Source organism: Panthera uncia, assembly GCF_023721935.1.
Source record: "Panthera uncia isolate 11264 chromosome E2 unlocalized genomic scaffold, Puncia_PCG_1.0 HiC_scaffold_20, whole genome shotgun sequence".
Lineage (NCBI taxonomy): Eukaryota > Metazoa > Chordata > Mammalia > Carnivora > Felidae > Panthera > Panthera uncia.
This window is the reverse complement of record NW_026057589.1, coordinates 21,923,559-21,929,060: the sequence shown is the minus strand read 5'-3', so window position 1 is coordinate 21,929,060 and position 5,502 is coordinate 21,923,559. Positions and strand designations below refer to the sequence as shown.

The window sequence follows — 5,502 nt, the reverse complement described above, 5'->3', positions numbered from 1 at the left end:
ATCGGGTTGGCGCCCCAGGCTTCCCCAGATTGGGGGATCTGATTAGCCCCCCAGGCTGCCCCAAACTGGGGATCGGGTTGGCGCCCCAGGCTTCTCCAAACTGGGGATCGGGTTTCAAGTCCACTCCAGTAAGAAGTGATTCCTCCCCCAACAAGGACCTGCAAGCAGAATGAGGATGAGGTGCTGAGGCACCACCGAGCGGCGTGTGACCCGGGAGAGGGCAGAGGCTGTGGCGGCAGCGGGCGTCTCTCGGCCATCGAAGAGGGTTGTCGAAATCCCCGGACGGGCGTTCGGAGGTGCAAACTCGAGTGAACCATTCTTTGCTCTGGTTCTTGTCAACTGTAATATGTGCACACAATCACGTTAATTTACACATAATGGAAGTCACATTGGCTCTCGGGAAGCACACTTTCTACTCTGACCTGTCACGAAATCCACGCAAACTGAACTCAGGCTCTCACGGCAGGGCTCTGGCGCCCTTAGCGCCCCATGGGTGTCCTGTCGCTTGTGTTTCGTTGTCTGAGCCGTGGGACTCTGAACCCCGATACTACTTGGATCCCTCCCCAGCTTGGCTGTCCTGTGACCCTCCAGCAGGGTCACCGTGCGCCTCTCCCGCCACGAGCGCGCCCACCTGCCCCCTGGGCCATATTCCTCTCTCCCCACTGGGGCCCCCAGAACTTCTCGAACCCAACACGCCGCACACAAGCTGTGGGAAGCAGGCCCTTCTGTCAGGCTCCTTCCCGGTCCCCACCAACGGCCTCCATCCCGTGTCACAGGGTCCCCAGTGCCTGTGTTTCCCGGGTTCCCAGAGTGAGGCCAGCGTGGGCACTGGAGAAGCGGGGTGCCCCTCCTCCCTCGCGGCTACCTCTCTGGTGGCCGAGGGTCTCCTCCGTGGCTCCTGCTCCCTCCCAGACCCCGGCACGCCTGTCCCTTCCTCCCAGACCTGGAGGTCACGTCCGGCGCAGCCGAGCTCCGGTCACAGCGCAGCCCTCCGTGGCCCGCACGACCAGCTCCCCGCGTTCGGTTTGCTCTGTGGAAGTGCTCGGAGGAGCGTGTTTCCCGGGCTGGACCCCGATTGCCACGCGGGCCTCCACCCCTCCCACCTGCCTCTCTTGATCCCCCCCCACCCCCCAGCACTTCCTTCCTGCCTGGGATGCACCCGCCCTGCAGCCGCCCCTCCGATTCACGCGGAGGCCAGTCTTCCCCAGGGTGGCACTTTACGGGAGAACACCCGGGTCTAGGAGCTCCAGAAGCGTCGTCACGTGCATTTGGACACCCGACCTTCAAGACCACCGACTAAGGACTTGAGAAAACCGCAGGAAGTTACTTTGAAGCTCAGAGCTGAGCCGGTAGCCCTTTGTGTCTGATCTCCTGCCCGGGCCCAAGCCGCATTTCATGGCTGGTTGTGACAGCAGAAGGTGTGCTGATGGGGGGGCCCCCCAAAAGAAAATCTCTGACCCGCTTTATACCATTCCTCCCCCCCGGAGAAGTAAAGCCAGCAGCCAGCAAGCGACAGAGCGTATCCACGGGAGCAAATTTGCTGTAGAAACAGGTGATATGTTTGCCCCAGCGTGCCTGGTCTCTCCGGAAGGACAGAAGTTGCTGCTAACCAGGACGGAAACGGGGTGTGGGTGACAGGAACGCGGGGTTCCTGACCATCCCTCTGGCGTGGTATACTGGGCAAGGGTGTTACTTTCTGCAAATGGGGGCGGAAAAACATCGCATCCCTCTTTCCAAAAAGTCTGGTTGGCTCGATTCATCCTGTCTGAAACACAGGGAAAAAATGAAAAAAACAGCTGCCGAGAGTCTCCAGCTCGGGGCTGTGCTCTGCAGAGCTTCCCAGAGCCAGACTGAACCTGGCCTGCCGTTTGTGATAAGCATTTGCGGGCTCAGGCAGAGACGGGTCCCAAGCACACAAGGGAGGGTGTGGGTGCGGCCGCCGGATCTCCCGTCTTCTGGCTGCTGGGGGCTTATCTGCCCCCGGTAATGCGGAGGATTAGACTCGCCGTCATCCCGTCCCTCCTCACTGGCTGGCTGAGCACTCGCACAGACTCATCTGAGGTCTGAGATCAAAGGTCGGAGATGACTAAAGGGACGGTGATCAGGACCCCTCCCTTCCCTGTCTGAAGTCAGACCCAGACCGGGCCCCTCTGGAGGAAACCCGGGCCAGGCAGACCTCCCATTGCCTGTATCTGCTGCAGGCAGCGGTCGGGTCCTTCTGGCGTGTCCTGGAGAGCCTGGCTTGGTGGCATGCCTCGGGAGGCTGGCCCCTGTGAGCTGTGTCCACCAGCATCAACAGGGCGGGCGTCCCAGAAGGACTGTGTCTCCAGACTCTGCAAGGAAGGCTTAGAATTCCCGGCCGCGGTTCCTACAGCCTGGGGCCGCCCAGGAGCATCGAAGACGCCATTCCTCAGGCCGCCCCCAGAGGGCACTGTCCAATGCCACATCACCGCTCCCCGTCTAAAACCTTCCGGGGCTCCCCGCCGCCCTTAGGAGAAAGCCCCGATTTTCGTAAATCCGGCTTACCGGGCCATGCCGATATAGCCACTGCCCCTCCTGGCTTCTTCTCACCTTCGCGCTCTGCTCCAGCAATAAGGGCTGTCTCTGTCTCGCAGTTCCCGCAAAACATGACATTTCCTGCTGCCGCGGGGCTTCTGTCACCCCCACCCCCGCCCGCCCACTTGTCGGAAGGCTATTCCGCTCCTCATTCGCTCGCCCACTGGGCTCCCAGGCATCCTGTACGTTTGCCCTCCGACAGCAGGCCGTGCAAACGCCCCGATGAGCTTGCGTGGCCCTGAGTGGCAGCGCCGGGACCCTGCCCTCCTCGGCGGCACCTGCACGTGCAATTCTGTCGCAAATTCTGTCTTCCCAGCTAGACCCCCAGCGCACCTCGTCCCCCAGGCCCCTGCGAGGCCCGTGCAGCTTTGCGCACCGCTAGAAGGCTGCCTGCAGGGGGCGCTGGTGCCAGCCGCCAAACGCTTCTGGAGGCGGCTCTCCGGGGCGCCTACCCGGTCGGACCACCGGGATTCAGGGGGTGCGTGTTACGAGCCCCAACACAGCCCGTCCTGATGCGTCCACCGCCTCTGGCAGCCGTTAATTAGCTAGTAACTGATAAATCGATAGTAGCTTTCCATCAGGACATCATTTTTCTATGAGCTTCACAAAGTAATGGCTGGATGTGTATTTAATACAATAATTAAGTTGATGGTTCAGAGAAGGGCCATCCTTCCTCCCTCTTGTACTCACGAGATACATTTTCCCACTCAGCCTGAAATTTCACAATGAGAGTGTCATTTCTTGGACGTAGGGGACACGGGGGCCTGGCAGGGGGTGTGCAGCTTGGTGGCCCTGGGGTGGCATTTGAATCTCTTTCGTGTGGGGGTCGCCCCGGTCCTTTCCTGCCGCCCCCTGTCCTGGCTTCAGCCCTGCCTTCTTCGTGGGGTTGGGATGCTGGGAAGCCACGCTGGGAAGGCCCTCCCCTGACAGTGAGGCTAGCCTTGCTGCTGCCTGAATCGGGGAGGGGAAGGGGGAGACCCATCGAGAAAAATTCAGCAGAAACAAATGTCTCAAAACAGTAGCTGGCCACACGTGAATCGTAACACTGGGTCAGAGCCGTGAATCAATTGTTCTGGGCTGTCTCTCCCCCCAGTCCGTGCCTCCACCAGACAAGCTGGCAAACAGAACCATGGCCATGGCAGACATCACAGATGGACCACAGCTCTCCAGGCAGGCATCACTAATCAATCTGCGTGAGCTAGAGAATATCTGTTGGCCGCCTCTGGCCATCCTGTCGGACCTGATGTGTGTGGCACCGTGCTTGGCATGGGCATTAGGAGCTTGGTAAATACTTGTTCAGCGAATGCAGGATGACGCTGCTTGTTCCCAAGACGTAACCTCTGCTGACCAAGGCCACCGCTGCACTCCTGTGGCTGTGTAGTCTGTGCACTGAACAAACACACCTGGCCGGGGCATTGGGGGCTGAAACCCAGCTGTGAGCTAGCAGTGGCCCTGGCCGTGGTGCACGGCCCGGCGATCCCTTCCGACGTTCTGGGCTTTACCCGGCCCTGGGAGACGGGGCCCAGAAACCCAAAGCCGTCGGCTTCAGACAGCAGCCCCTGTTCCAGAAAACGGAAGCTGGGCGCAGAGGAGAGTCGTCGGGCCCGAGCAGGTCCCATCCACGGGGCCCTGGAGCCCCACGGTGGCTCTGGAATGGTGAGGAGAGTGGCGTGGGCGGGCTGACTGCCCAGCGCTCACCCCACTGGGTGGCCGATGGGGAACCTGACCATCAGGGCAGTAAACGGAACCCACCTGGTTCCACGTCGACACCCTAAATCTCGTCCCCGAACCACGAGAAGCACGTGATCACGGCTCGGCTTCTCCAGGCTGATTTCCCCTCACCCTCTTCACTCACGGCCGAAGACGTTCAATGGGGAGGCGAGCCCCTCTCATTCACTTCATTCAAATGCCTGTTCCCCTTTTTGAAGTACGAGGAAGTCGCAGTTCACCAGTTCAGACCCAATGCAGCAGTTTCTGTTTCTTTCAAACCTGACCCTTCATCTCCCATAGTTCCACGCTTCCTTCTCACTGGCCCGGGGCCAGCCGGGTTTGCTTCCACAGCCCTGCAGGTGCGAGGCCTTGCGCAAAGCCAGCTGCAGCCGGGAGGACCAGGCCCTCCGCTTCCCTCCCCTTGGGAACGAGAGGCCACATCTCCTCCAACCTGAGAGGCACAGTCTACACTCTTAACATCTCTGAGTTGGTTTACACGTTGTACATCACTGTCCCACAGGTGGTGGTCGTGACGCAGGTGTCGCGGGCTGGGCTGTGCGACCACCGTGTGTCCCGAACTCCCCCCACCCCCCCCACCCCCCATTCAGCATCTCTGCAGGCAGGGGTGCATCTTGTATGCAGGGGTCTCTCGTCGTTGCACCATGTCATGACTGTGAAGTGGGTTTAAAGCTTTAGTCCTGACACGTGGACTCTCCTAAGAAGGGCGACCGTCACCACGCCCTTGGTAGCGCAGAGAACGGGGACCGCAATCAGTCTGAGTGCAGAGGTGACGTGGAAGAGCCAGCGTCTGAAAGTGAAGACGTTTAGGGTCTTCCGCAACTCGTTGGTTTCTGCGGCGTTAGGCGTGCCCGAGAGTGTTATGTCTACGTGGAGATGAGTCAACAACAGCTCTTTTGCTCAGTGTCACATGAAAGCTGCATGATAAATGTCCGCTAAAACTGGAACAGTACAGAGAAGACAACACAGCCCCTGTTCAGCGATGACACACAGATTTGCGAAGCGTTCCAGAGTTTTAAACAATCCACAAAGCTAAAAGACAGCCTCCGGAACGGGAGAAGATATTTGCAAACGACATATCTGACAAAGGCTTAGTGTCCCAAATCTATAAAGAACTGATACAACTCAACACTCAGAAAAGCAAATAATCCAATTAAAAAATGGGCAGAGGGCTTCAAGAGACAAAGCAGATGAACATAAGGGAAGGGAAACAAAAAT

At 59.1% G+C, this 5,502-nt stretch overlaps 1 non-coding gene across 1 annotated transcript; it reads left to right on the top strand.

Moving 5' to 3' along the window:
• Window positions 1-5,194: 5,194 nt before the first annotated feature.
• On the top strand, window positions 5,195-5,301 carry LOC125916677 (U6 spliceosomal RNA). The gene has a single exon (XR_007456004.1). It is a non-coding gene; the product is annotated as a U6 spliceosomal RNA (small nuclear RNA).
• Window positions 5,302-5,502: the final 201 nt, after the last annotated feature.